Source organism: Thalassophryne amazonica, chromosome 1, assembly GCF_902500255.1.
Source record: "Thalassophryne amazonica chromosome 1, fThaAma1.1, whole genome shotgun sequence".
Classification (NCBI taxonomy): domain Eukaryota; kingdom Metazoa; phylum Chordata; class Actinopteri; order Batrachoidiformes; family Batrachoididae; genus Thalassophryne; species Thalassophryne amazonica.
Window position 1 is genome coordinate 56,231,571 of NC_047103.1, and position 20,403 is coordinate 56,251,973.

Consider the following 20,403-nt stretch of genomic DNA (forward strand, 5'->3'; position numbering starts at 1 on the left):
TAGACTTTCAGCTTTAATTCAAGGGGTTTAACAAAAAGAAATGATTGCCGTTTACGTCTTATGTATTTATTTGTATAATGCCAAATCACAACACAGGTCATCTCAAGTTGCTTCACAAGACTGGATTCAACTCATTTTGCCGCCCATCCATTCTGGCTCTACAACTACAGTATATAAAACAATGGAAAGCCATACAAAATACAGTTGTGCTCATAAATTTACATACTCTGGCAGAATTTCTGATTTTGTGGCCATTTCTCAGGGAATATGAATGAAAACAATTTTTTTGCACTCATGGTTAGTGGTTGTGTGAAGCTATTTATTGTGAAACAACTGTGTTTACTCTTTCATAATGACAACAACAAACTAACCAAATGATAGTGATCAAATGTTTACATACCCTGGTGATTCTGGCCTGATAACATGCACACAAGTTGACACAAACAGGGATGAATGCCTACTAAAGGTAACCATCCTCACCTGTGATCTTTTTGCTGGAATCAGAGCATGTATAAAAGTTCAGTGAGTTCCTTGGCTCCTGATAGACCATTGCATCTTTCATCCAGTGTTGCACTGATGTTTCTGGCTTCTGCGTCATGGGGAAAGCAAAAGAATTGTCAAAGGATCTGTGGGAAAAGGTAATTGTATAAAATTATATAAAACAGGAAAGGGATATTAAAAGATATCCAAGGACCTAAAAATGCCAATCAGGAGCGCTCAAACTCTAATCAAGGAGTGGAAAATGGGGGAAACCAAACCATGGTCAGGTAGACCAACAAAAATGTCAGAAACAACTGCCAGGAAATTTGTGTGGGTTGCTTTTACAACTGGGTATACAGCTTCATGATGAAGTGGTTTAGAGGAGGATTTTCTTAAAAAGAAGCCCTCAATGTTTAGCTACAAATTGCCAGAAGGTTCATCTGAGATGCAAGTCTAGATATGATTTGTTTTGGTGAAAGAATATCCTTCTCCACTCTACTCCACTATGAAGCTACAACCCCTGGCAAAAAATATGGAATCACCGGCCTCGGAGGATGTTCATCCAGTTGTTTAATTTTGTAGAAAAAAAGCAGATCACAGACATGACACAAAACTAAAGTCATTTCAAATGGCAACTTTCTGGCTTTAAGAAATACTATAAGAAGTCAGGAAAAAAATTGTGGCAGTCAGTAACGGTTACTTTTTTTTAGACCAAGCAGAGGGAAAAAAATATGGACTCACTCAATTCTGGTGAAAAAATTATGGAATCATGAAAAACAAAAGAACGCTCCAACACATCACTAGTATTTTGTTGCACCACCTCTGGCTTTTATAACAGCTTGCAGTCTCTGAGGCATGGACTTAATGAGTGACAAACAGTACTCTTCATCAATCTGGCTCCAACTTTCTCTGATTGCTGTTGCCAGATCAGCTTTGCAGGTTGGAGCCTTGTCATGGACAATTTTCTTCAACTTCCACCAAAGATTTTCAATTGGATTAAGATCCGGACTATTTGCAGGCCATGACATTAACCCTATGTGTCTTTTTGCAAGGAATGTTTTCACAGTTTTTGCTCTATGGCAAGATGCATTATCATCTTGAAAAATGATTTCATCATCCCCAAACATCCTTTCAATTGATGGGATAAGAAAAGTGTCCAAAATATCAACGTAAACTTGTGCATTTATTGATGATGTAATGACAGCCATCTCCCCAGTGCCTTTACCTGACATGCAGCCTCATATCATCAATGACTGTGGAAATTTACATGTTCTCTTCAGGCAGTCATCTTTATAAATCTCTTTGGAACGGCACCAAACAAAAGTTCCAGCATCATCACCTTGCCCAATGCAGATTCGAGATTCATCACTGAATATGACTTTCCAGTCATCCACAGTCCACGATTGCTTTTCCTTAGCCCATTGTAACCTTGTTTTTTTCTGTTTAGGTGTTAATGATGGCTTTCGTTTAGCTTTTCTGTATGTAAATCCCATTTCCTTGAGGCGGTTTCTTACAGTTCGGTCACAGACATTGACTCCAGTTTCCTCCCATTTGTTCCTCATTTGTTTTGTTGTGCATTTTCGATTTTTGAGACATATTGCTTTAAGTTTTCTGTCTTGACGCTTTGATGTCTTCCTTGGTCTACCAGTATGTTTGCCTTTAACAACCTTCCCATGTTGTTTGTATTTGGTCCAGAGTTTAGACACAGCTGACTGTGAACAACCAACATCTTTTGCAACATTGCGTGATGATTTACCCTCTTAAGAGTTTGATAATCCTCTCCTTTGTTTCAGTTGACATCTCTCGTGTTGGAGCCATGATTCATGTCAGTCCACTTGGTGCAACAGCTCTCCAAGGTGTGATCGCTCCTTTTTAGATGCAGACTAACGAGCAGATCTCATTTGATGCAGGTGTTAGTTTTGGGGATGAAAATTTGCAGGGTGATTCCATAATTTATTCCTCAGAATTGAGTGAGTCCATATTTTTTTCCCTCTGCTTGGTCTAAAAAAGTAACCGTTACTGACTGCCACAATTTTTTTTTCCTGATTTCTTCTAGTGTTTCTTAAAGCCAGAAAGTTGCCATTTGAAATGACTTTAGTTTTGTGTCATGTCTGTGATCTGATTTTTTTCTACAAAATTAAACAAATGAATGAACATCCTCCGAGGCCGGTGATTCCATAATTATTGCCAGGGGTTGTAAGAGTGGTGATAGAAAATGCAAAATTTGCACTGTGCACAATTTCTCGAGTCACAACAACGTAAGCCCATACCTTCTTCTGGGTTGTCTTGGTAACTTTCCTCACTCTTCTCCTTATGCGCAGTCACTCAGTTTTTGAGAACTGTCTATTCCACAGAGATTTACCATAGCGTGTCATACCGTTTGTATTTCTTCGTAATAGAATGTAAATATAGTCCAAGACACTAGACCATCACCTACTATGGGGAGGTGATGGTCTAGTGGTTAAGGTGTTGGGCTTGAGTCCAGAAGATCATGGGTTCAAATCCCCGCCTGTCTGGAAAATCACTAAGGGCCCTTGGGCAAGGCCTTTAATTCCTTATTGCTCCCGGTGTGTAGTGAGCGCCTTGTATGGCAGCACCCTGACATTGGGGTGAATGTGAGGCATAACTGTAAAGCGCTTTGAGCATCTGATCCAGAGGGAAAAGCGCTATATAAATGCAGTCCATCTACCATTTTACCACAAAAGACTCCAAGCTGTCATTGATGTTAAAGGGTATGCATGGTATTAAGAAGAGGTGTATGTAAACTTTTGATCAGGGTCATTTGGGTAGTTTCTGTTGTCATCATGATTTAAAAAGAGTAAACACAATTGTTTGATAATAAATGGCTTCACAAAACCACCAACCATGAGTGAAGAAAAGTTTTTGTGTTATCATTCATATTCTCTGAAAAATGACCAAAAAACAAAAATTCTGCCAGGGTATGTAAACTTTTGAGCACAACTGTAGTTGATTTGTGTTGTGATGGTCTTGCAGTGCTGCTCACTGCTCCCGGGGGTGGGGGGTGGTGTTTAATGGGAACCTCTGGTTTAGCATCAGCACTTTAACAGAGGCAGTAACAGTGTTACGCTGTATATAGCATCAATGCCCATAGAAAGCAAGAATCCAGAATGTGAACAGAGCTACAGGAGTTAACCCTGAAGTTTGGAGGTGGACTCACCAACATTAATATTTTGAAGCAAGTATCCTTGAAATATTGGCAAGTGTTGTGAGTAAATATTTGATGAAGTGTACAATTCGGAACCCCAAATTCAAAACTCAACCTTGCGTGGGTCAGGTTCAATCTGATTTTGTAGAGCACAGGGAGAAAAAGCTGCAGCTTTGAGCAGAATCAGGTAATTAAAACTGTAGCTGGAGGTCTGTTTATAAAAAACAAAAACAAAAAATTAAAGTTGCCATATTCAGTTTTTTTTTGTTTAACTGAAGTTTGCAAAAAAAGAAGAAAAAAAGAAAAGAAAAAAAGGGAATAAAAGGACATAATTGTAAAGTTTCTGTTACAACTGGCTGAGTTTGGCACCATAACAAGCCAAGCTACAGCTCTGCACACGTCTGTGGATTTCCCCAAATGGCCTTCACCTGGCCACATTTGGTACCGAGTCCTGCTCTGGCACAACAGATAGCAAAAGTTGAGATTTCTTCTTTTGTTGTTGTTTTTCCAGAGGCCAGTGGACTTCCGACCATCTCGACCCCACCTATGCTCAACTCAGGATGACCCATGAACGTCACGGCGCAACTTGCTCTAACTCCAAGTAAACTTGGTTGGCGCTCACTCTATCCTCAACTCCAGATCTCTCACAATACTTCAACTCAACTCAACCTTTATTTCTAAAGCACGCTTAAAATGACAGTCGACCAAAGTGCTGTGCATAATTAAAAAATGGGCACCAAGTTACACCCAATTGTAAATAAATTAATTAAAAATAATAAAATTACAACAGGCAATAAAACAGATAAAAGACAAAGTAAAATAAAGAGTTAAAAGTAGTAGGGAATAATTAAATTTGATTTAATTTCATTTACATAGCTCCAAATCACAACAAAGCTGCCTCAGGTGCAACACATAAGTAAGGTCTAACCTTACCAACCCCTACAGCAAGCACACAGGCAACAGTGGTAGGGGCCAGGTCCCACTGGCGTTTAGGAAGATTTGCGTATGAACTGCGCACAAAAATGGTTCATATTTGCCAAACATCCGCAGTATCCGTGAAACATGCTTGCATGAGTCGTTCGACATCTGCACACGTCTGCAAGTATCCGCAGAGGCACGTATATCCATTGACAAGATTTTTGCGCTGCACAAATTTTGGTTACGGAAGACAGCTGTCTAACATACACAATACATACCCAATCTATGCGCTATATATCCGCCGATATCCGCAACTGACAGGGTATTGCGGCTTGGCAGCGTACTAGGACAGTGTGTAAAACGAATATATAGCATGCCTATCACATCCACATCACAAACTAAAATAAGTTGTGGCAAATGCATACAGATTGGTCACGAATAAAGCGTTTGTATTACGTCTGCTTTGCATCTGATTTGCGGACAATTTGCAAATGCATAACAAACAGAAATTGATATACCTGCCAGTCATTGCCAGTCCGGCTGTGGAGACGTACAGATTATGGACTAAGACTTAGACTTAGACAACTTTATTCATCCCACCAGGGGCAATTAATTTCAGCAGCCTGCATACCGGCACATCACAAAAAAAACCCCAAAAAACATACTACATCCACATAAAATGTGCAACATACTACATCCACATACCCATACATCTACACCTTACAAGGAATTTAAAAGACGGATAGCAGAAGGAATAAAAGATTTTAACAACCGATTCGTCCTGCAGACAGGTGAAACATAACGACGGCCCGAAGGCAACAAAGAAAATTCACCTGCCAGCACATGTCCGGGAGAAGACAAAATACGTAGTGTGATAGTTGCTGCCATCCAACAACATACCAATCAACGTGTCCAAGTCCAGCAATTGCTCTAGAGGCTGTGGTGTTGGTGTGAATAGTGATGCCAACTATTGTGTGGGCCACTGAAGAGGAGGTACTGCTGGCCCACCACCACAAGATGGCGCCCTGCTTGAAGGGCGGGCTTCAAGCACGAGAGGGCGTCGGAGCGACCGGGAGTGACAGCTGTCACTCATCATCCGTACCAGCTGTCACTCATCCACTACACATCACCACCACCATAAAGCCCGGACTGCAACTCCACCTCCCCGCCGAAAAATCAGCTACCATTCAGGTAAGTCTCTGCTGAACCTTAATTCGAGCATTAGTCTGATCTCTTTTGCAGCCGTTTTCCTGGGACGGATTCCTTGTCTGCTGAGTTGGCGTTTGGTGTGGACTGCGACGGCTTCGCCTCCCACCCCACCCAGATAAGAGGTTGTCTCAGGAGCTGCACGAGTGTGTGATTCGGAGATGGAGGTCCTCCCTCCTAACTAAACACTGACTGTGGGATTACTGAGTGTGCGACCTCACACTCATCAGTACTGTCTCTGTTCTCTGCCAGCAGTACCGGGTCTGACTGCTGAAGACAGTGGCCACCTGGGGCGCAGGGTTTGGCGGCTCTGGTGTTCTTCAGCTCCGTTGGTGGTGGAAGCTGTGTGGGATCCGGCTCTTCTCTCGCCAGACGTCTTCTATCGTCGAGCCTGCCCACACGTCACCTTGTGTATAATTGACATTCCACCATATTGTTATTGTCTGTACTTCGTTGTGTGATTCACAACATTAAATTGTTACTTTTTGGCTTATCCATTGTCCGTTCATTAACGCCCCCTGTTGTTGGTCCGTGTCACGACACTTTCACAACAGCCAACAGGCCCGAGTGTGCTTCTGTTATGACCGCAATGCAGATGGCAATACATCGCTGTTGCCACCACATGTGCGTGATCCATTCTCAATACATGCATCATACATCCGTGATTGTTCGTCATATATTTGCTATACATTATTCAGGGCAGTGAAAACTCCGTGGATCTGAGGAATTCCACGGATATCATCATGGGGAGGAGGGGGGGTGTTAGTGTTGTACTCTGTAATTGTGATCGTCACTGAGTTTTTAAAATGCTTATCGCAAAGTGTTTACTTTTTTTTACGACATCGTGCAAGTTTTATAAGTCCACGGACACTGATTTCATTTCATTTCCATTTATTTGTACAAGGACAGCATACAATTACATTATGCTCATCAAGCAGAGATGTTTGTACCAGATTGTAGCTGCAACAGCTAATTTCCATCTGTAGTCCTTGAGGGTCAGGGGGATACACATAGGGCTATTAAATACATCACAAACAAACCTACAAAATATATAATACTAAATTCATAAAATATATAATATTAAATTCATTCTTACGTCATTCATTTCTAAAATACTGTGCCATATCAAAACGTTTAAAACAACCATTCATAATTCATCCCTGTCACTCATAACATGCAGCATCAAAACATCAAAATTGTCAAGACATTCATAAATTCATCTAAACCTCTCAATTACTGTACAATATCAAAACACTTGTAAAAAATATTCACCCTTCATACAGTTCATCTCTCAATTTCTATATAGACTCAGAATACTTATTACACATGTTCAGTGTTACCTTTAGCAGTGCTATATATTTAGTGCCTACATCTTTGGTTTTGAAGAAGCCATGATTTTAATTTTACAGAAAATGTCTTAAAGTCTGGTTGTGTTTTTATTTCTTCTGATAATATATTCTACTTCTTTGTGGCTCTGTAAGAAAATGTCGATTGTGCAAATGCAGTCTTACATTTGGGAATGGTACACTGCCTCCAAGTGGTTGCTCTTGTTACCCTTGTTGTTGTATCAGAGGACAGGTGAATGAAGTTCTTGAGAGGTGGCGGAGCTTGATTATGAACTATTTTGTATACCATTTTGTATACCATTGTATACCATTACTGATCTGTGTGTTACAGATACAATTCTGTGTCCCCGGATTTGCGGAACTTTGCGGAGGAAAAATGTCACTCAAAGCGTAGCTGTTGCGACAGTTGTCATAAAACAGGAGTGGTTGGTTGCTGCGGCAACACTGTGTGGCTCCTGTAAGACGCTGAAGCTAAATGTAGCATGTGGACATCGCAAGATTTTAGAGCGCTCAAGTTTTTAAAAGAAGACTTTTGCAGCATGTCTGTGTCACAGAGCGACGTCAGACAGAGCGAAGATGGCGTGAAAGACGGTTTGAAAAAAATCTGACAAGGACAAGAATCTGTGGAATTGTCACTGGCTTCATGAGCACACCTGAAAGATAAACAGAAAAAGAGAACTGTGGCATTAAGAAACATGGTAAGAATTTTTCTCTCCCTGGAAAATAAACATTGTGCTGTTCAAACAGGATTTTAGACAAGATTATGTGACTTGTTTATTATTAATCTACACTTTATGTGCAGACGTGGACTGAGGAGCGGACCAGCGTCTGACTGAACCCAGCGCTAAATAACCAGAAAGCGGTTCCAAAAACAAAACCAATTTATTTCCCTCCTGTGCAATAATTTGTGTACAACATAAATATTCAGTTGTCTGGCGAGGTGAAGGATGGCGCGCTCTCCAGCGCCCAAATGGATCGAAGCCCGGCGCTTCTGGACTCAGATTCACCGCCGAACACCCCCCAGGTGGATACGACAAACTGACTCTGTGAAGGACGGAAAAGGTGAGGTAAGTCAACAGAGCTACAATACATATCCTTCAAAGGCACACACTATCAGCAACACATTCAGGTCTGAATTTAAACTGTATATAAATGAGCAGCTTCTCACAACAGGTGGAGGATCATCAATCCGTACGCCACGACAGTGAGGAGCAAACTGCACAATTCTCATCAATGTTCAAATATACTGCGTAACAAAATACCAAATTACTGTTAACACTTATTCAGACAATCATCACCTCTGATGCATGCTGACAGCATGTGTCCCTCACCCGTCCTCCTTCACAGGCACGATGTGTCAAACCCTGGCGCGGTCCTCATCGTCTCACAAACGAACGTCACAAGGTCGAATTCCCGGCAATTCTGCTTGAATCACTCATGGCTTAAATGCAGAACGCCATCTCATTATCTGCTTCAGCTGAAAGTCTTTAAGTTTGCACGTGAGCATCATTCACAGGTGCTGCAAGTCGTTAGGCCTGCACGTGAACATCCTCCGCAGGTGCAGCCAATAGTTCTAATGAGGGTGAAAGACTCTTCCGCCAGCACCTTCTCCACAGAAAAAACCCAGTTTGCATACCACCTGGAGAGCAAAGAAAAGAAAACAACACCAACATGTCCAGCCAAACCCCCCAACACACAACAGTACCCCCCCATCAACGGGAAGCCTCCCGGTGACCGAACAGACCAGGCCTGAGAACAGCACCTCCCTCTGGGGTCCACGACAGGAAGCAGACGGCGTAACGCTCCCAGAGTCCACAGCAGACAGCAGGACAGGGCACCGCGGCTGGAAGACCGGCTGGTATCAACAAAAACCCCAAAAGAGTCCCATATACAACCCAACATACAAGAAAAACACAAAACCCACCCAAACCCTCCCCAGGGGACCGTCCCATCCAACCCCGGGAAGAAAAGAAAAACTCCCAAATCCAATAACCCAACATAGCCCCAACAACACAATACAAACAGAAATTCTCAAAGAAAAATAACAAACAACCCCCCCAGAATGACGTGCAGAGCCCAACACCCCCCAGAAGACTTTCACCGCCAGTTCCAGAAGTAACAACCAAAACCGGAATCCCACAGAGGTCCCCAGGTATACATGGAGCAACAGCGCCCCCCAGAGGACTGTACCATCAACCCAGGAGGCAACCTCCCCAAAACCCAGGAACCCCAGACCCGGCCACACTTGGCTAGTCACAATCAATTCCCCCCCAGATGACCGTCCCATCACCCCTGGAGGTGGAACATGGAAGGAAACATAAAAAACACAAAAATCCAACCCCCGGCGGACGTCATTAAACCACCCCGGGGGCAAATAAAACAACCGGCAAACCCTGTTACCCCCCCCAGCACCCCGAAAGACCCCAGATCACTCCCAGAGCCTATGGTCAGCTCAATTTTGGCGAACGGCACAAAACTACCAAGCTGGGGAAGGAAACAGGAAAAACTAACCCAGTCCCATCCCCTAAGCGCAGCGGAAAACCGGAAACACGTCCGGTGCCCCAACCTGACCATACCACCAGCCCATCGGGAGGGGTGGTACTACCGAAATGGCGAACGGCACAGATCGGCCCACCACTCTGACTGAGGTATGTTCCCGCTGCACCACACCCCAGTAACACCAATGACGAACGGCCAAAGGCCAACCGGGGCTGGAGTGGAACCGGGCATCAACCAAACCCAAAAAAACGCCCCTGACAACCCCCCCCAGGTGCAGTGGTTTCCTGAGAAACGCTCAACGTAACCAACCTGCACCACCCCATAACCCAAAAGACAAACGGTCTTAGAGCATGTGAGGTTGGGGTTAGGGAAACAGGGAAATAAAAACAACAAAACAAACGACCCAATCCTCAAACAAAAATGACCTAAATCCAAATACTGAAAACATACGATTACCCGAGTCCAGCCGAGCTCTGACCTGCCAGTCGTTCACTCCACCAGAACCGCCTCTAAATCCCTAAACAATTTATAACCCCTAAATAAAAACAAAAACAGACCAAACAACTAAATAACCAAAGGTCTGTCCCTTTCCTTTTTTTTAATTTTTTTTTTTTTTATGCATTATTATGCCTGTCTAAAAACACCTGGAGATACGTCATCATTATTTTTCTTGATGCTTATGTGACCGGGGCAATATGGCGGCTTCAGCTCGTCCGAGCTGCATGGACTCATCCACAAGAGGTGCCAGTGGTCCCGTCGGAGGAGTCTCAGTGGGGCGAAGAAGAGACAGCCCTGATCTGTGTCGGGGAAAGCCCCGAGATGAAAAGACCCGCTCTGATGTCCGCCCTCTCTCGCGTCCACGCTCCTTTTGTTGGGTATTTTCTCCTCCAAACATTCTTAAAACCTTGATAAGACAAACAGAGTCAAGAAACACCAGTGAGACAGAAAGTCAAATTTATCTCGCGCGGAGTGCAGTCAGGCTGTACACCAAGGCTACACTAAAGTCTGGCCTGCTCTCCCGCTCTTTTTATTAGAGAAGCCCTCATCACATAAAAAAAAACTTGTCCTAAGGGTGGGGGGATGACGCAAGACAAGTTTCTTCCCGTAACATAAACACATACGTCAATAAGTGCAGCTGTAAGGAAAAACAGTTTCTTTCTTTTACTCTTATCGTCGAAGGTCAGCACATCTCGTTCGTCTGTTGCAGTTATCAGCTGTTCTGCATCTGCCTGGAACACTAAGCATCACATCACAACAGTCAAAACAACCTTCAGTTCTTTTACTCCCAGTTCAGCCTGACCCCGTCATGCTTCACTCCCAGTCGTTAGCGGCTACAAAAACAAGTTGTATAATAATAATAAGTACATCCAGCTCTTCATTCCCAGTTCAGATTGACCCCAGCATGCTAAAACAAGGTTGAATAACACGTACATTCTCAGGGTTAGGTGCAAAACAGCACAACACCGTTCTCATGAGAAAGAAGACAAAGGTACAAATGTTTAACAGTGATAACATATATACAAAATCTTTAACATTCCCCTCCTGTTTATCGCCTGTTAAACATACAGTAGGCATCACCCAGCTTAGCACTTCTTTTTGAGATTTTCACTAAGAGGTTCATCATGGTATGTTCTATAGGCTTACACCCCAGAGGTGATGTCATCATTGTCACCATCATCGGTGTCTGGGTCATCATACTTCCATTGGTCTGGGTACAGGTCATGAGAGTCATCGTCCTCCTCGTCGTCGTCTTTCCCCAGGAGTGGATATGATGCTGGACCCCCTCCTGGTCCTGGACTTATTGCTGCGGTTATCATTCTATTTACAAGGCCTCGGAGACATGGAATACAACAACATCCACACAATGTTAGAATTGCAGCAAATACTGCTATAGACACTAATAGTGAAGAAATCAAAGACCTCCATTTTCCCATCCCTTCCAGCCACCAATCCCAGCCTTCGGTGTTTACTCCACTGTGCTCTTTCATCTTCCTGTTCAACGTCCTCAGCCCATCAATGGCTTGAGTGAGACTGCCATCTGCAGCTGTGTTGTTGGGAATGAATGTGCAGCATTGTTCTCCGAACATGGCACAAACACCTCCTTTCTCCGCCAACAACATATCCAGAGCAATACGATTCTGGAAGGCCATAAGGGACGTGGCTTCTAACTGTGAATGGACAGCCTTAAATCCTTCCTCAGTCCAATTTCCTAATTTCTGTACATTGTAGTGGATGTAGTTTATTCTGTCCACGTTTTTATTAATTGAACACCACCAACAGATGGAAGATTCGAATCCAGCTGCTATTTGATCAACCAGTTTATACTCGTCAGGCACTCCTCTGGGGACTCCTATTGCGTCAATATATGTTGGATTTCCTACTCCTTTCCACTCTCTTTTTACTCTATGTCTGGCTATGCCTTTCTGCCAATCTTCAGGAATAAGAGAGGCTGCATATGTCGTAACGTCTTCAGGGGTCATGGGTATAGCTTTAACTGGTAACAATAATGATATTAATGCACAATAACCTGACACATTTCGTGGCAGTCTGTCAAAGATTCTGTTATCACCACACCACCACCATACGTCACTCCTACCGACAGGTTTGAATGTGGGAGTACCATGGACCACATCCTTACACCAGGCAGTGTGGTTTAAGCTACCCAAAGTCTTAGTTGTCCCTGTCAAGTTTACACATGTATGGTTAGCATGCCCAACTTTGCTTGAAAATAAAGGTTTGATCTTAGTCAATTTGGTCAATGGATAGATCTTGTCCCACTTAGAACAATTGTTGTTTGCTGCAATGTATGTCTGTGTCATAACAGTCAGCAGACAGTCTTTGGGTAATGCTGCCGGTATTACCTGTAATATAGGTCTGGGTCCCATACATACAACACAGTCCTTCTTTGCTGCTAGTCCTGCTTGTTCTGCCATTAAAAGCCAATTGTTATTTTGTCCACTAATTCCTGTAGTTACTAGGAACCAGTCATCTGCCTTCATGTCTTTTGTGCCTTGTACGGACATCCCCTTTGCTTGTATGGGCACCCCCTTTGCTTGTATGGACACCCCCTTTGACGTACTCAATTCTGTCAATATTGGTTGCTGTACTCTATCTGTTTCACAGAGGAAAAAATGGAAATACGGATCTTTTCCTGGTTTGTATACCCAAAGGAGGAACAACCAACAGTCTTCCTCTATATCAGGTGGGAATATGGTTCCTTTTTCTGTGGTATTCACCACTATAAACAGCTTATCATCTGTTTGATGCATTTTGAGAATTTGACTCTGGTACTTAGCCCACTCGGTTTGTGCCCATCTTGGTGTCCATCTACTCCATTCATCGGCTACCAACGTTTCCCATCTCTTATCTTGTTGATCATTAGTCATATACCATGAGAAACTATTTCCGTAATTAGTCCCTCTGTCACCATCCCATATTCCATGGGTAAGAGCACTATATGGTACAGAGATGACCACAGAAGCATTTCTAGGAATGCAGGCTTGTACACCAAATCGGTACGCATTGTTCCTATCACAGCTATGTACTGTGGCATTTATTATCGGACTGGGGTCTTCGTTACTTCTTTTTGGTCTCTGCAATCTGCGGAGGTGATCCTTATTATCATGTCCCGTGCTTATGGCTTTTAATAATAAGCCCAATCCAAAAAGGAAAAGTAGCATAACAAGGACTGTCCATGGGGTCCAGAAACCCTCGTTCTTTTGTTTTTTTTCTTTCGCCATTTCTGCACACTACAGCACACCTATGTTCAGAACATTGGCTTCTTAATGTCTTCTGCTAGCTTTCGTGTCTAACCTGGATCTTAACACCAAGCTCACACACTATTACTAGTCTTGTCCTACTGTTCTTACTGTTTGTCTGTGTCTGCAGAAATGACTTTCTTACAGTGAGTTAAATGAATCCATGTACTTCTTTCCCCAATTTTCAAGGCTGTGGGTGTTGTGAGTAGTACTTGATGGGGCCCTTCCCATTTAGGTGAATGCCAGTGTTTTCTCTTGATGCTTCTTATCAACACCCAGTCTCCAGGTACCACTTTAGGGTCCTCCTGTGGAGAAATGGGATCATCAGTGTTTGGAACTCTCCCTCGTTGTCCTTCTAACATTTTTCTCATGTAATCTGCCAAATTGGCTTCCTCAGGTACATCCCAAATTTGCCCATAATATGGCAATCGATATTTTCTGCCAAACAATGTTTCATACGGTGTCAACCCCATGGTACTAGTTATGTTTATATACATTTTTACCAAATCTACACAATGTGTCCATGGTCTGCCTGTTTCCTCCATTGTCTTTCTAAGTCTGTTTTTTACTGTTCCATTCATCCTTTCCACTAATCCGGCACTTTGTGGATGATAAGGACAATGATTTTTGAGATTGACCTGTAGCGCTTCTCCTACATATTGTACTATTGTATTAACAAAATGCGCTCCATTATCTGAATAGACTGTTTCTGGTATTCCAAATCGTGGAATGATGTCTTTGCACAATGCCTTAGCCACTGTAAGTGCATCTGCATGTTTTGTAGGGAACAATTCTACCCATTTTGAGAAGGCATCAATTATGACTAAACAAAATTCCTTCCCTTCATGTTTACTCAGCTGTATATAATCCATATGAATCACTTGAAAGGGATATTGTGGTGTTGGAAATTTGCCTCTTTGGGGTCTCATATTGTCTTGTGAGTTGTGTTTTGCACATGTCATGCATGCTCTACAATGCTGTTTTGCATATGCATCGAACCCATAAAGACAAAAAATAGATTGCAATTGCGATATCATACCCCCCGATGAGACATGCGTCACGCCATGGCTCATAATAGCTGCCCATTTAAACATATTTTTTGGCAATATGGGTTTCTTTCGTGGTCATACGTACACATCATTTGCATATGTAGCTCCTTTATTTATCCACATTTGTTTTTCTCTTTCAGTTGCCTGCTGTTGCATGTCAGCAAGCAGTGTACGACCTAAATGCAAATCTGGAGTGGTTTCCTGTACAACAAAAACAGAAGAAGCTGCTGCTGCCTCTTTTGCTGCTCTGTCAGCAAAATCATTTCCTTTTGAAACATTGTCAGAGCCTTTGGTGTGAGCCGCACATTTGCATATAGCAATTTGTTGAGGCAATTTCACAGCTTGCAGTAGTGCAGTTAGGAGAGTGGCATGAGTCACCGGCTTTCCAGATGATGTCACCATTCCACGCTCTTCCCACAGTTTTGCAAACACATGCACTGTGCTGAAAGCGTACTGGTTGTCTGTATAAATTGATACAGCCGTACCTTTAAACAGATAGCAAGCTGCAGTTAAAGCAACTAATTCAGCTGCTTGTGCTGAAAATGACGATGGCAATGAAGCAGAATCCAATACTTCCGAATTTGTGACAACAGCATATCCAGATTGCGTTTGCCCATAAGCATTTTTAGTGGAAGAACCATCCACATACACAATTGTACTGTTTGGGATGGGTGTGTCCCGGAGGTCTGGGCGTGCTTTCGTACAGACTGTTGCTACATCAAGACAATTGTGCGGCTCACCATCCTCAGGTAAAGGTATCAATGTGGACGGGTTCAATGTTGTACATCGCTCTACCGTAAGGTGTGGTTGTGATAATAGCAAGGACATGCACGAAAGATGTCTTGCTGGGGACAAAAGGCTCATGTTTGTCTGCAACAGAAGTGCAGAAACTGCATGTGGAACTTTCAGTGTCAACTGATGGAATAGAACAACATTACTGCTACTTTGAACAGCCATAGAGGCTGCAACAACAGCCTGTACGCATGGTGGTAAAGCACTTGCTACTGCATCCAATTTAGATGAGTAGTAGGCAACTGGCCTCAATTTTGAGCCATACACTTGAACCAAAACACTAGTCATGAACTTATTCTTACAATCAACTGTTTGAATGAATGGTTTACTATAATCTGGTAGTGCCAAAACTGTGGATGACACTAATGTTTGTTTGACTTTTACAAAAGCTTCCTCAGCTTCTTTGTTCCATTCCAGCACAGTTGACATTGAAATATCATCTTTGTACATCAAATCAGAAAGTGGACTAGTCAACTCTGCATAGCAGGGAATCCATGCCCTGCAGTAATTAGTCAGTCCAAGAAATGACATCATCTGCTTTTTGGTTTGTGGTTTTGGAGCGTGCAAAATTGCTTCCTTCCTGTCAGACAGGATCGTGCGCCCTGTGGCTGATAATTCATGTCCTAAATATTTTACTTTATCCCTACACAACTGAACTTTGTTTTTACTCACTCTGTGGCCATTATCAAATAAGAAACATAATAATGCCACTGTGTCAGTTATGCAGTTTTCTCGTGTGTCAGAGGCAATCAAAATGTCATCAACATACACTAATAGTTGGCTATCTGCCGGTGGAACGAAATTGGCTAAACATGCTGACATGACTTGAGAATAAATAGTTGGGCTCTCTGCGTAACCCTGCGGTAATCTGGTGAATGTATATCGTTGTCCTTTAAAGGTAAAAGCAAACCAGAATTGACTATCTGGGTGTACTGGCACAGAGAAAAACGCATTACTTATGTCAATTACTGAGAAACTATTAGAATTTGGTCTCAGCGAATTTAACAGGGTGTGTGGATCTGGAACGCATGGTGCTCTTTTAATCACAGCAGCATTTACTGCCTGCAGATCTTGAATCATTCTCCACCCCACTGAGGGCGGAGCCTTTTTCACAGGAAATATGGGTGTGTTACATGGTGAATCTGGACATGGCACTATTACTCCTGCTGCTAATAAATCCTCTATTACTGGCCTGATTCCTTCAATTGCATCAGGTTTCAATGGATACTGTCTTACACATGGTCTGTATTCTGTTTTTGGTCGTATAACTACAGGTTGTGCATTTTTTATCAGTCCTACGTCTGAAGGACCTGTTGTCCACAATCCTGATGGTACCGAAGAGAGAAGATCATCTTCTTCAGGACTCAACTGAAACGCTCAGGATTGTGAAGTGGACACATCAATATGTGTTCCGGCTGTCAGCACCAATGAGACATTAACTGGCACTTTATACAATTTAGTTGATGGGCTGAACTCCGTTCGTGGTCCAACTCTGCTCCAATCAGTGGCTGACAAAGCTGTTATGACTGTCAGTCCCAATTCTTGCCATTCTGTCAAATATGGCTTACAAAGTGACACATGTAATGGCATACCTGTGAATCTCAATTTTGAAACATCTTCAGTGGCACCTGTTACTGTTATGACAGCTGTTGAGTTGCCATCATGAATCAAATCGGTCATTGTCAGCTTCACAGGTGAAACATTTTTCAATTTGTTTTCATAGTCACCATCCGGACCTGGAGGATCTTTATGCCACATTGTGACATGCAGGTCAGGTGGTGACATCTTTTGTTCAGGATTTTTTAGTAGGGCTGTCGCTTGCAAGACGACATCTTTACCCCATCCTGCAGCATCTTCTTCTGAAATGTCAAATGTATAGTAATAGTGGAATGTGGGGTCATCGCCTTCTTCTCTTACCATGTTAACGCCTCCTGTGCGTTCAACAACTAATTTCCCTTGTTCCACAATTATGGACAAGCCCAATGCAGTCAATCCGTCTCGTCCTAAGAGGTTAACTGGACATTGTGGCATGTTCAACACTGACATAGTACATGTCAGGCCAAATGGATCTGTCAACGTTATGGGTTTAGTGATAGGGACGTCTGATGTTTGTCCATTTGCAGAGCGAACCCTAAAAATTTCGTTGCTTAATTGATGGACAGGTATGTTGTCATTACATGTGGTTCTACATGCTCCTGTATCACAAAGAAATGTCACTGGTCGTCCATTTACCAACAAAGTCACTTCTGGTTTTGGTACCGGATTTCCCAGTAAGGCACACAGATCCATATCACATTCAGACTGCCTATCTGATGTGGAATCATAGATTATGGATTCTAGTCATTGTGGATACTGTGGCTGCGGAGGATTATTCCGTTGTGGAATTCCTCCTGCTGCTCCATCAGTAGGTGGATTCGGACAATTTCTATACATATGTCCCTCTCTTCCACAGTTCCAACAAATCAGGGGACCACGTGGTGGCCCTCCCTGTCTGTGCTGCTGTTGTGGTTGCCATGGTCCTTGACGTTGTGGCTGTCCACCTTGTCTATTTTGCCATGGCTTTTGGGGGCGTTTGCACTGCTTCTGCTGTCTTAAGTTACCCTGTTGGTAATATATTTCATCATCTCCGTGTGCTACATACACTCCTTTGTCGCTGTTTCCTGTCTTTTTCTGCTTTAAGACTTCTTCTGCATGACAACAGTGGGTGTGTGTTTCTTCCAATGTGCCTGTTGGCAGTCCAATCCAGTGTTTCTGTATCCAAGCTTTTATATCTTTGTTGGAATGTTGGATCAGAGCGTTTTTCAATTGTTGTTCATACACAGGTGTTCCTGGCAATATGCCACTATGGACCCTAAATACACTCTCAAATCTGCATCTAAACTCTGTCCATGGCTCTCCTTCTTTCTGAGTTGTCCTGGTAATTTCAGTATAATTTATCTTTGGTCCTAACACACCTTTTGCACGTGTAATCATAGCTTCCACTCTTGTTTTCAAGACTAGATCATCATGTGTCAGTGGTACGCCTTGTTGGTCTGCAGGATTCCAGTCTCCGCGTATCTGACTCCATTTAGGGCCACATGCTTTCATCCACACCTGTTGGACTTCAGGTCCATTAAGGTGGTAAGAATTTCTAATGTTTTCTATATCCTGCATAAATCCCTCGATATCGACATGTGGCGATGGTATCATGTCAACTGCTGCTTTGATATCATCAGCATTCCATGTTCGATATACGAGCATGGTTGATCGATGTCCTGCTGTTCCTGCACGAGGATTTGGTACTTCTATCATAGGATAGGCACCTCCCTGGTCACTGTGTTCCACCATGGGAGGGGCTGTAGGCACTTTCGCTTGACTGCGTGTTTGTGGTTTTTCTGGTTTTTCTGGTTTTTCACTTTTTACCTTAGGTTTTACTGCCAAATCATACTGTGGTGGCGGTACATCGTCATCCTCTGGTAGAGGAGATAAAGGTGTTGTTGTCACCGACGATCCAGCCGGCGGTGGTTGTTGAGGCTGTTCTGGTTCTCTGTGCTGAATTATCACATCTTCTTCTGCCTTACCTACAGCTTTCTTTTTCCTTGCTTTCTCTAATCGTCGCTTCTCTGCTCCCTTCCATCTGTTCTCTGCTTCCTCCTCCCAAAATGCCACTAAATCTGCCCCTACTTTCTGCATCTTTTTCTCATCACCTTTATGTTCCTGTTCTAACTCCTTCTTTAGCTTCTGTATGCTGATCAGGTTCAGTCGTCCGTCAAAGTCATGTTTATTTATCCAGGTCTCCAATTTCTTTGTTGCTTTTGGATTTTTTGCTTCCATAAATTTCCAGTCGTCAGTTGATAAATTTTCCTTATTTTTAGACGTCTTACCCCCCATTTTTATTATCCCTTGTTATAATTTGGACTTCAGACGGGGGCACACCTAGGGTGTTCTAAATCTGAAGTTTTCACTTTCTTTGGACGTGACAATTAATTGCCGTCATGTGGTTGATTCCTTTCACCTCCCCGTAGGAAGCGGAATCACTTGCCTCCGCATCCACACACGGTTGTCACTAACGTTGTCCAAAGTATTACACTTTCACACAGTTATTCTATTCACACTTACACAAAACACTATTTACACATAGAAACACTTTTAATAACCGTACGCGTATTCGTATTCGTATTCTTAGGCCAGGGGAGCTCGCCCTCCCGTGAAATTTAACTAATGTCCTGCATTAGGGGACTCCGCCGTCCCTGCGAGATTTAACTGCCTTTTTACAGTGCACGTATTTCTACCCGGGATTTCCTTTACGTATTAAAACAGAGGAGTCCGTACCCTCCTTCGGAATTTAACTACGTGCGTCCCTCGCAACCGTAGAGGAGTCCGCCCTCCTCGCGGATTTTAACTGCTTTACATTAACAGACGATTCCACGCCATCGCTTACGGAGTTTAACTGTTTTATGTGATCTGATCACCACTCACTCAGTACTGTTACAAAGAAATTCTACTCACTGACTTGACCTCCTGTCTGTCTTCTTTGGGAAAATCTCATCAACCAGACGATGCCAACGGTGGTCGACAATTGCAGACACGATCAATTGATCGATCGGACCTTGGCCAAGGATTTACGTCTGGACTTGACGACCTCCGCCGGACACCTCCGGTGTTGTAGAGATCCCGGACGAGCCCCCAGTCAATGTTGGGTATTTTCTCCTCCAAACATTCTTAAAACCTTGATAAGACAAACAGAGTCAAGAAACACCAGTGAGACAGAAAGTCAAATTTATCTCGCGCGGAGTGCAGTCAGGCTGTACACCAAGGCTACACTAAAGTCTGGCCTGCTCTCCCGCTCTTTTTATTAGAGAAGCCCTCATCACATAAAAAAAAACTTGTCCTAAGGGTGGGGGGATGACGCAAGACAAGTTTCTTCCCGTAACATAAACACATACGTCAATAAGTGCAGCTGTAAGGAAAAACAGTTTCTTTCTTTTACTCTTATCGTCGAAGGTCAGCACATCTCGTTCGTCTGTTGCAGTTATCAGCTGTTCTGCATCTGCCTGGAACACTAAGCATCACATCACAACAGTCAAAACAACCTTCAGTTCTTTTACTCCCAGTTCAGCCTGACCCCGTCATGCTTCACTCCCAGTCGTTAGCGGCTACAAAAACAAGTTGTATAATAATAATAAGTACATCCAGCTCTTCATTCCCAG

At 43.0% G+C, this 20,403-nt stretch overlaps 1 long non-coding RNA gene across 1 annotated transcript; it reads right to left on the bottom strand.

The window, feature by feature from the left end:
* Window positions 1–2,761: 2,761 nt before the first annotated feature.
* Window positions 2,762–19,710, bottom strand: LOC117519475. Its single transcript, XR_004563298.1, has 3 exons — window positions 19,699–19,710; window positions 16,135–16,137; window positions 2,762–2,901 (listed from the first exon to the last, which is right to left on the bottom strand). It is a non-coding gene; the product is annotated as an uncharacterized LOC117519475 (long non-coding RNA).
* Window positions 19,711–20,403: the final 693 nt, after the last annotated feature.